We start from the raw sequence: 10570 nt of genomic DNA, 5'->3' as shown, positions 1-10570 counted from the left end.
AGTCTTTAATATTTCCTCTGAAATTTCACAAGCCAGGCCTCCATAATTTGCAGTACTCTCAACATTGTCTTCAAGCTCCTATACAGCATGCCACAGTACTCTTAACACTGGATGGCTTTTCTAGCATAAATTTCCAAAGTCCTTCCACAGTCCTCCCCAAAATGTGGTCAGGTTGTCACAGGAATACCCCATTATGCTGGTACCTATTTGTCTTAGTTGGGATTACTATTCCTGCACAAACCACATGACAAAAAGCAAGTTAGGGAGCAAAGGATTTATTCAGCTTACACTTTCCACATTGCTGTTCATCACCAAAGGAAGTCAGGACTGGAACTCAAGCAGGTCAGGGAGCAGGAGCTGATGCAGAGGCCATGGAGGGGTGTTCCTTACTGGCTTGCTTCCCCTGGCTTGCTCAGCTTGCTTTCTTATAACCCAAGACTACCAGCCCAGGGATGACACACCCACAATGAGCCTTTCCACCTTCTTCACTAATTGAGAAAATGCCTTACAAATGGATCTAATGGAGACATTTCTTCCACTGAAGCTCCTTTCTCTGTGACAACTCCAGCTTGTATCAAGTTGACATAAAATCAGCCAGTACCAAAGGAACTATATATCTCTGAGGAGAAAAAGGTGTCCAAGTAGAAGGGCATCCTGAGACAAGGGAGCTCAGGATCCTCAAGAGCACTCCTTCAGTTCTTCCATTCATTGCCTCTTTTCTTCTAATCCTCTTGTCTTCTCTGGTGTGCCATTGATGACTGGAGATAGTCTGATGACTTTCTGAGAAAAATTTAAAAAAAGATTATGAGAAATATGTTTGCTAGGTAAACTGTATTGATATTCACTTGTTACCAATATCTCCATATCTCCAAAGTCACCAAGCCCTAGTCTAGAAAATAGTTCATTGTCTCAGTTTGATGTCCATGCCAGGCCACTGACTCGTTAATGTTGCAGAATTTTAGCCAAAGGTTCATGGCCAACTTTCAGGAGAAATCACTCAATGCCAGCAGGGTGGTGTCTACCCCCACGCTTTGCTCCTGTGTGCCTTGGAAATGAAGAGGGAGGCTCTTCTCTAGTTCTTCTGCTCTCTTGCTTACCCAGATGATTAGATGCATGGCTGTGTGCCTTTTAATATTCCATTCATAGGAACAAGGATATATTATGAGAATCCTAGTGTCAAACTCTAAACTAGAATCCTTGCTGTCAAATTAACCCGAGGACAGCAGAAGGTCACACCAGTGGTTTATTATCCTTCTCCTTTATGATTTCTTTTTACTGGGTTCTCCTTAACTGTGTTCCCTTAGCGCTTGTCTAAGAAGTACTACTCAAAGCAGAAAAACTTGTTAGTGCCATGTTGAGCACTGTGTCAGAATTTTCAGTGCAGACCACTTCAATAAAAAGCACAACTATGCTACTTCATATTTTCATTTCTTGAGGTACTGGACTAAGAAATGAAGGTTTCATGGGAAGAACAGGAAATCTACTAATGGCCACTGGATAACAGGCATCTCATAGCCAGTGAGAGAGAGTCATCCGTGGCACAAATCAGTTGACTCTCCCTCTTAAATGGCTATATATAAAACATGTTGTTTTGTTATCATATCTGTCCACCATGCCAGCTTGGATAATAAGAACAAAATCAGATTTCATTGTAACTTGACAAGTGCAGAGGCAAACTTCAGAGAGTTAGATAAATTGCCCAAAGACTCAAAACTCATAATTGCCTATATAGGGCTTAGAAAGGGTCTCAGGCTCATAGCCCAATGCTCTCCCCACTTTGCCACACTGCCCAGAGCATGGTAAAGAGCATTCTGAAAGTCTGAGTCACTGAAAGCATACAAGCATAAGAAATAATAAGAATAAATATGTACCAGGGGCTGATTGGGTACCATGTTCTGCTCACTGGCTACCCATGAACATCAAGTCTTGTGCAAGATTGTACCTCAGGATGAGCCACAAACCTTCTATTCTTTGTCTCAGACACTTTAGAGAAGATGTCAAAGGGAAGGTTATTGTCAGAACTCAGTGTTTTTCTTTGGCCTTGGAGAAGACTGACATTCCAAAGTATCTCACTCTCCCTAGAACTACCCTCCCTGCCTCCACTGTGGAACCTGTCCATTTCAAGCTAGACTCCCACATAACACTGGGTGTGGTTCAGACAGTGCTGGGTGTGGCATCCAAAATCCATTGTTCCCAACATTAGTTAAGGTGTCTTCCATATGGCACTATGATTATTGCCCCCATTAAACAGAGTGACCACACAGCAGGAGGTCATAGGGATATGCAAGACAGTTGGACCAATGGAAACGGAATCAGGATTGATACAGAGGGCACCAGGAGCCAGGTGTATTTGTGAAAGTGATGGAGAGAGGGGTGAGAGGGGCAATGGTCAACAGTGGAACCTGCTGGGCTCCAGGGAAGCAGTGTGCATGGCTGGTGGAGGGCTGACACTGGGCAGCTCTTTAGAAATGAGAATCAGCAAGAGCAGGTGACAGGGACTTAGATGAGGGCAGATAGGAAGGGTGATGCATTCCTGGGCAGCAGCTGAGACTGAATCCAGGTGCTGGATGTGGAGGTCTGAGCTCTATGCACAGGCACCATTAGCACAAGGTTTGCTGACACTAAGACAAAGGCATCACCATCTCTAAGACTTCCATTCTAGTGCTTGTTTTTATTTGATTGCTTGCTTTCTTGCTTGCTTGCTTGCCTTGTCTTGTTTTGTCTTGTCTTGTGTTTTTCTATTCTGAAGCCCCTCTACACAGTGTCTCTTTACAGGCCAAGAACTTCTAGTCTCTAACCAAAATGCCCCAGCCTGTACATTTTCCACTAGTCTCAGCGCCTGCGGCTGCATGTGACATATCTGCACAGGTTGAACAACCCAAAGGCAGGCAGACTCCCACGTGTCACAAGGATGCTGTTAGCACAGGAGCAAAGCCAGCAAAGAGTAGGGTCAGGAACCCAAGAGCCTATCCTCCCAGAAACACACCTGAAAATCTGATCAACTTCCCAGGACATAGAAACAGCCAGAGGTTTGCAGTGAGAAAGCAAACATAAGTCAAGAGGTGGGCCACATAAATAAACACTCAACCCACTGACTAACCCAACCTGCAAAGGAAGAAGCTTCAGAGAGCATTTGACAGAGTCCAAAAGAACAGAACATCTCCCAGCCTCGAACGGGATAGAAGCTGGCTCAAAAGTATTTGTTGCTTTCATTAAAGACTTTGCATCAAGCTTAATGATAAGACAGCCCTCCCCAAACCTACATGCCACAAGCTCTAAACATTGCTATTACATGAGTCCCAATATATCCTGTTATTGTTTGAGTCCTAAGAATCCTGGCTGCCTTCATCTTGTGGGATATTGATCATATTACCCAACTCATAGGCTATTCCTCCTAGGCTTGGTATTTCTGTGGACAAGGGAATCTTTTCTGATTCTTCTGTAAAGCATCAATGACTCCACATCCACAGGAATGGTAGAGCACAGTGCTTCTGACCCACAATTCCTGCCTCCATTCCTACCACCTTGGTTCTTAGATATGGTCCTCTAACAACCTCAACAATATGGAAGTCTAACACCCCAGAATGTAGTTCTGAGAAAAGAAACTTTAGTTTAGTGTGGCTCAAATAATCTGTTTTAAAATATACTTTTTTTAAATAGAACAAACATTTAATTCTTTAAAAATTTTCCATGTTGATTTGTCTGATGTCATCAAAACACACTTGATCCCTGGATTTTGTAGCAGACTCTGTTTATATTTTAAGGTGAAGCTCTTACCAAAAGAGAAGTGATTCAAGGACCACAATAATATAGCCATTAAGGACAATTAATAAACAGAACTTCATGGAGCTTAAAAGTTTCTGTGCAGCAAGAGGCACCGTTTGAACAAAGCAGAAGCCTGAAGAACAGGGGGAAATTGTTATTACACATCTTACACAGAGTTAGTATCTGGGATACAATAAGTAAAAAAAAGAAAAGAAAGAAAAAAACACATCAAGAAAATAACCTGACTAAAAGTGAGTATAAAACTAAACAGAGAATACTAAAAACATGAAACAATGATGGCCAAAGACAGTTTTTTCCTTTCTCTATTGTTAATGTCAAATGGTTCAAATAATGTTAAACACAAATCATTGACTAATACAGGGCATTAAATATGAATAGTTTTTTTTATTTAAAGAAAAAGAAGAAAGGTTATATACAAAAGAGACCTACAGTCTATAGGCCAGTTTAACAAAGGAAATGTGTTTATAAAATGTCGTGAAACCAGAACCTTCCACCTCTGCTTTGGAGAAGGGCTATCACACAACATTCAGTCAGCCGAAGATGGATTGGTACAAGTGTCTATCCAGAAACTTCAAGTCATTTTTGCATGTGCAGAATCATCCAAATCTTCCCAATCTGAACTGGCTGTCCCATGGCTTTCTTCTATTTCCATATTCCCTACAAGGCTACATGAACTTCAACTCTTGATGAGCCACTTACAACAGCAGTTCCTTAGGAGCCAACATGACAGGAGATCCAGGATTTCCCTTTGAGAAACCATGTGGCCATGTACAGAATGTGTCACAATGAAAAAGTCTTCTCATTCCTTCTTCCAATTCTGTACAGTGTCTCATGGCAACACTATTATCCGCATCAGACTTGTTCCTTCACAAGTCTAAACCTAGAGGTTATATGAAGAAGACAAACATTGAAAACCGAGAACTCAATCCAGAAATAAAGGAACTGGAGGTGTCCAATACCTCTCAGAGAATCTTGCCATCCTTAGGACAGTCCAGTCCAGTGTACTGATAGTCTGTCGATCAATACTGGCAGCTTGAGGGCTTTTTCCCTTCTCGAATGGGTCTTTTGTTTAGTGGCACCATGACATTTGGTTAACAAAGGTTAGCAGCTGTCTTCATTTTAAACGCTGATAAACTTAAGACAATTCATAAATAAATACAGCAGGGGAAGCTAGCCCACACTGACAAACACTTCAAGGACCACTGAGTTCATGGGCACCATTTCATTTGGGGCTCAGTCTCATGTGGAGAGAAGGGCATTACAGAACTTTCTTCTCAAAAATGCTGAACATTGGTATCAAATGGACAAAACGGTTATTTATCAAGGGATGTAAAAGATCCAACCCTAGGGAATCCAGGATACACACAGGTACTTTAGAGGTATACTTTTTAAAGTGTCCTCATTATCCCTTTCAGCTTAAACTGTCAATCATCTCTGAGAGCTCAAGCAGACGGTCATCTTCATCTTTCCCAGGATCCAAGTCCATCCCAGCTTCTAATTCGCCCCCTGAAATTTCCCATATTAGTTTACCGAAGTCATCTTTCACAGATTGGAGGCTTTCCCGTCGGGGCCGAGCTGAGGCAGAATGGATTTGTTGCCCTCTGGGATGAGGAAGGGCCAGATCCTTCTGGAGCAAGTGTTCTCAAGAAGCTTGGGCTGAAAACAGCACAGAACTGTCTTTCGATTTTTCTATCTCAGACATGGTGATTGATTTATCCTCAGAGAGGAGTTGGATGACAGCCACAGCTGCTTTCTTGGTGGGGCTGCTTTCTTGGTGGGGCTTCCCTGCAGGGCGCTGCTGAAGCTGAAGGGCTTCACCTCTGCGATGGGAGCAGAGTGCACCTCCACAGCCCCGCCTTTGGGAGCCAATATGGGAAGTGAGACAACCTCGACCACAGATGGCTTCACATTTACTTTGGGGTTGGTTTCTACCTCCCCTCTCTGGGATGACTCCACGTGGAGCCGTTTTGCCAGGTGCCTAGTGATGCCAGATATAGGAGTGAGCTCCCTCTTCCCCACCACTCTGGTAGAGCAAGAAGCCTCATCTCCATGCTCAGATGAAAAGGCTGATTTCTCGTTTTGTGACTTTCCTCTCCCCTGCTGTCTCTCGGTGTGTTACTCTTTGACAGTGCCACATCTGTTGGCTGGAAGTTTTGTGGGGTCACTTATGGTCTCATCTGAAGTCTCAACAGCCTCCATCTTGGACACACTGTTCTGGGAAGGAGCATCACCACTGTCTTCAAGTTCAAGTGTTTTCTCTTCTTTTGCACCTGCTCTCTTGGGGATGCGGAGAAGCCTCTTCTGCCTTGGGGCAGCCTCAGCTTGAGGTCGGGAGTTGCCACTACTCTCAGAGCTTTGCTGCATCCTCAGGGCCTTCTCCAGTTTAATCTCCTCTAGCATCTTAACACGCACTTCCTACATAGACCTGGCTCTTCCTGCAGGCTCTTCTAGTTGTCCTCTGCTAACAGCAACAGTTGGCAGATTCGCTGTCTTTTTCACTTCAGTATCTTCTCTCAGCTTGAGGTAACGTGGATCCTTTTTGGATTTCTGTCTTTCCATTTCCTGCTGCCGATGTTTCTTTTCAGCCAGGACCTCAGAGAAGGTTTTGATCTGCACTGAGGAAGAACTTCCTGTTCCTGATGGAGAATCATCAGCTCCTGAAGGTTTTTCTGTCTTCAGTTTAGTTTGCAGTTCTCCATGATTCTGACTGGCTCTTTCTAGAAGAATCTCTTCTAAAGTCTTCACGTGAGTCTCACCGACTTTATGAACTCTCATTTTCTTTGGTGCTTTATCAATGTCAGTTTCTGGTCCTTCCACTCTTTTACCCAGCCTCTGTGCAAGGCTTCGCTTTAATGGGGGATCCCAGTCACCATCCCCTGAAAGCTTTCGTTTCCCCAGTCTCTCACTAAGACTCAGTCTAAGCAAGGGCTCTTCCTGTTTGCTTGATAGAGTTACTGTCCTCACCACTGTATGAACCTTCTTCTCAGGGCCTGGATTGGACTGAGACTGATGTAAAACCCTGGAAACTCCCGAGGAGACACCTTGCTTCTTAGATTTTTCTTTCATTTTCTCTGATTTAATTTCCTCAAGAGTTTTTATTCCAAAATTCAAACATTCACCTTGCTTTAAACTGACTCCAGGTTTTCGGGCAGAAGCCACTTGTGATCCATTATGGATGTGAGGAGTTGGTTGCAGGGCAGGTGTTTTGTTTTCATCGCCCTCATCAGAAAACTGACCATCATCTTCATCATCATCATCTTGAGCATCGTCATCTGCAATATTGACTATAAGAGTCAGATGTGTGGAGATGGGAACATTTCCTGAACTCCCTACTTTCATTTCGCTCCGAAGCTGAAGGGAGGAGTTAGAGTGAACAAACATCTTGTTCTGGTGAACTGTGAGCTGGCTAGCCTTTACTTCTTCTTGTGACTCAGGCACACTAGGCAGCACAGTTTTGCTTGGAGGTAGGAATACTCCATCAACATAACGACTTCTGGTGTGATGGAAAGCACAATTTAGTTTTTGACATCCCATTGGCTGATTTTCCCAATAGCAAGGAATTTCACTTCGTTTTTTGTCAATCTCCATGTGGTGAAATCTGCACATCCGTCGAAAACAACGGCCTTCTTGCCATAGAGTGCAGACACGTTCATTCCCTAGTGCAGCTTCACAGTGACGGAATGGGCAGCTGTCACCTTTGGTGCATGTAGAATAGAAATAAAAATAGCAGTCTTCTCCCTGATTAGGCATGCTGGCCAACAGTGGCTTCCTGGAACAAGCCACTGCTTCCTCCAAGTACTCTTGAAATGGACTTACTCTTCCAATGACAACTCTACCACAGAAATTGTTAGCTGGTTGCTTTCAACAGGGACACCCGTGTCTTCACTCAGTTCCAAACTATTATGTCTTTTACTCACACTTAATACTCCTCAATTTCCCAGGAGTATTTTTGGGCAGGGAATATCGCCAAATCATCGAATAGAAAATTAACTGAACCAATGAAATTGTCTTCGACTTCTGAGTGCTGCCAAGTCTTTCTCTTTTCTTAGCTGCAATCGCCCGCTGTCTTCACATCAGCCGAACAAGAAGAAACCCAAGATTTCTAGGGTCTGAAGACACTTTTTAAAGTGGTCAACATCCTTAATCATGAGAGAAATACAAATTAAAACTACTTTGAGAATTGTCTTGCCCAAGTCAGAATGGCCAAGATCAATAACACAAATGACAGCATGCATTGAGGAGCATATAGAGAAAGAAGAGTCATTGCTGGTGAGACTGCACAATGGGATTGACACTCTGGAATTCAGGGTAAGGGTTCTCAAAAACCTGAATATTGATCTGCCCCAAGATCTAGCTAGATCATGCTTGGGCATCTACCCAAAAGACTCTACATCTTACTCCAGAGACACTTTCTGATCAGTGTTCAATGCTGTTTTATTCATAATAGTCAGAAATTAGAAACAGACTAGCTGTCCATCAGCTGATGATGGATAATGAAATATGTGGCATATTTACATGATGGAATAGTTTCTGGCTGTTAAAGAAAGTGATATTTGTAGGTAAATGGATGGAGATAGAAGCAATCATCCAGAGAGACCCAAAACCCAAGCACCAAAAAATACATGTTGCATGTTAGCTCTTTATGGGGATGTTAGCATTTGAACGTCAGGGTTGTGCATCTCATTTAGAATAATCACAAAGGTTAGATAGCTAATAAAGGACCAGGAGGGATGAGGGGATCTCCCAAGGAAGGGAAAAAAGAATTCAGTACCATAAAGGATAAAGAGGAAACTCTAATAGTAGTACTGAATGGAGAAGAGGATGGAAGGACAGAGTGAAGGAGGGACTGTGGAGAAGCAAAGCTAACATTAAAAACCTTCTAGAAGCCATACGGAAACCTACTACCACAGAAACTCCCTAAAATACACACATATATAAAAGGAATTTTAATGAATTTACCATGTCATGGGAAGAAATAATGACCCAACTAGTCATTCATACATTACCAAGTAACCGCCCCCCCAGGACCAGGAGTCGATTACATTTTTGTGGACTCACTAGTCAAAGTGGTTCTCATAGATCCCTCAAACACTACAGGCTACTGCCAATGTAATTGGGTACCCTCCAAAACCTGAAGAAGTTGAGTTGGTGCCAAACTAGAAGATGTTTCAGTCCTACTGGCTAGAGTTCATAGGGTTGGAAAGTACTCTACCTGATAGCATCAGAGAAAAGTCATCAATATTCACACCCAGCTACAGACCCTGGAATGACAATAGCAACCTTCCTATAAGCCATCGTGGTGCAAGAGGGACACAAGTGTCTACAGGAGTAATAAACTGATTTACTTTTTGTTGGACAAGGCCCACACCATGAGATAAAACCCATACCAGACACTGTGAGAAGCTGAGACCTGAGACTTGAGGGGTCAAGAACCCTAAGGGCAAACCCAGTACTACTACTCTATGAAAGGAACACAGCAGCAAAAGGACTCCTAATCACATATTACTATACCCATAGATCAGTGCCTTGCCCATCCCACATCAGAGATGCTGCTTGCAGCAGATTGTAATTAACACAAGCCCATGGGTGTTCAATGTGCAGGGAGGGAGAGACCTTGGAGCATTCATTCCTAAATGGGATGTCTTTATCACACCCTCAGGGATCCATGAGGATGTGGAGTTAGAATGACTGTAAGAGCCAGAGATGATGGAATACACAAAGAAAATATTGTTTTCCAGACACAACAGAGCTGCTGCACACAGGAACTACATCCACAAGACACACACAAGTTAAAGCAAGACCAATCTCAGGACAGAGGAAGACAAAGTGCCACTCTGAATCAAGAAAATATTTCTAAATGATACCTGTGAGGGGAGGATCTATAAGTTTTCTTCAAAATACAGTGACACTGGTACCCACTCTCTAGGGTAGGCCTTGTGCTCAGGAGTAGTTGGCCAGAATAAAATGGACTCCATAATTTTGTGTGCTTTTTTTTTTTTGTTTAGTGGGTTACGTTGGTGTTTGTTTGCATCTGTGTGGTCTTTTACAGAGAAAAAAAATTCATAAAGCATTTGCTGCCTGAGTTCCCAGGAATCTGAGAGACTCTGAAGAGTAGGAAGCATTGGAAAAGGCGTTTGGAGGGTCTGAAATAGCTCTAGAACAACAACAACAAAAATAACAAAACAAAGGCTAATCATATGGGAAGATGCTTTTAAAATGTGGACTCAGGAAACTGGAAGGCAAGGTGGTGGAACAGAGCCTTATCCAAAGGATGATCAATCTATACCCCTTCTGAGACTGTAAGACTATATGCCCATATCCATAATGACACACATCCTTCAACAAGGCCACACTCATAGTTATACACCTACTCCAATAAGACCAGAACTCCTAATAGTGACATTCCCTGGGCCAAGCATATACAAACTGTCATATTACATTCCCTGGCCCCAATTAGCTTCTACTCCACCAGCCAACATGTTTACCCTGGGCAACGAGTGGTACAGAGAAAACTGCCGACTTCTGCTGCTTGCTGCGGCTAGAACTCGTCTTCCTTGTTATTTCACATTATTACTAGCTTTCTGTTTTCCAACTCCTTTGATTGGCTCTGATGGAACTTGCTCTACACACTGACTTGGAACTCAGAGATCTGTGTTCCTGTCTCCTGAGCACTGGGATTAGAGGTATGGCCCATCACTTCTGGACTAAGATTTTTCTCTTCTTAGAACTTGCTCTGCTGGCCTCAGAACTCAGAGAGCTGCTTGATTCACTCTCCTGGGATTAA

At 43.1% G+C, this 10570-nt stretch overlaps 1 pseudogene; it reads right to left on the bottom strand.

Annotated features, from left to right (window-relative positions):
* Nucleotides 1–5171: 5171 nt before the first annotated feature.
* LOC114636668 lies at nucleotides 5172–7536 on the bottom strand (annotated as a pseudogene).
* Between the last annotated feature and the right edge of the window lie 3034 nt (nucleotides 7537–10570).

Source organism: Grammomys surdaster, unplaced genomic scaffold, assembly GCF_004785775.1.
Source record: "Grammomys surdaster isolate TR1022 unplaced genomic scaffold, NIH_TR_1.0 124818, whole genome shotgun sequence".
Lineage (NCBI taxonomy): Eukaryota > Metazoa > Chordata > Mammalia > Rodentia > Muridae > Grammomys > Grammomys surdaster.
This window is presented reverse-complemented; position numbering and strand designations above follow the sequence as displayed.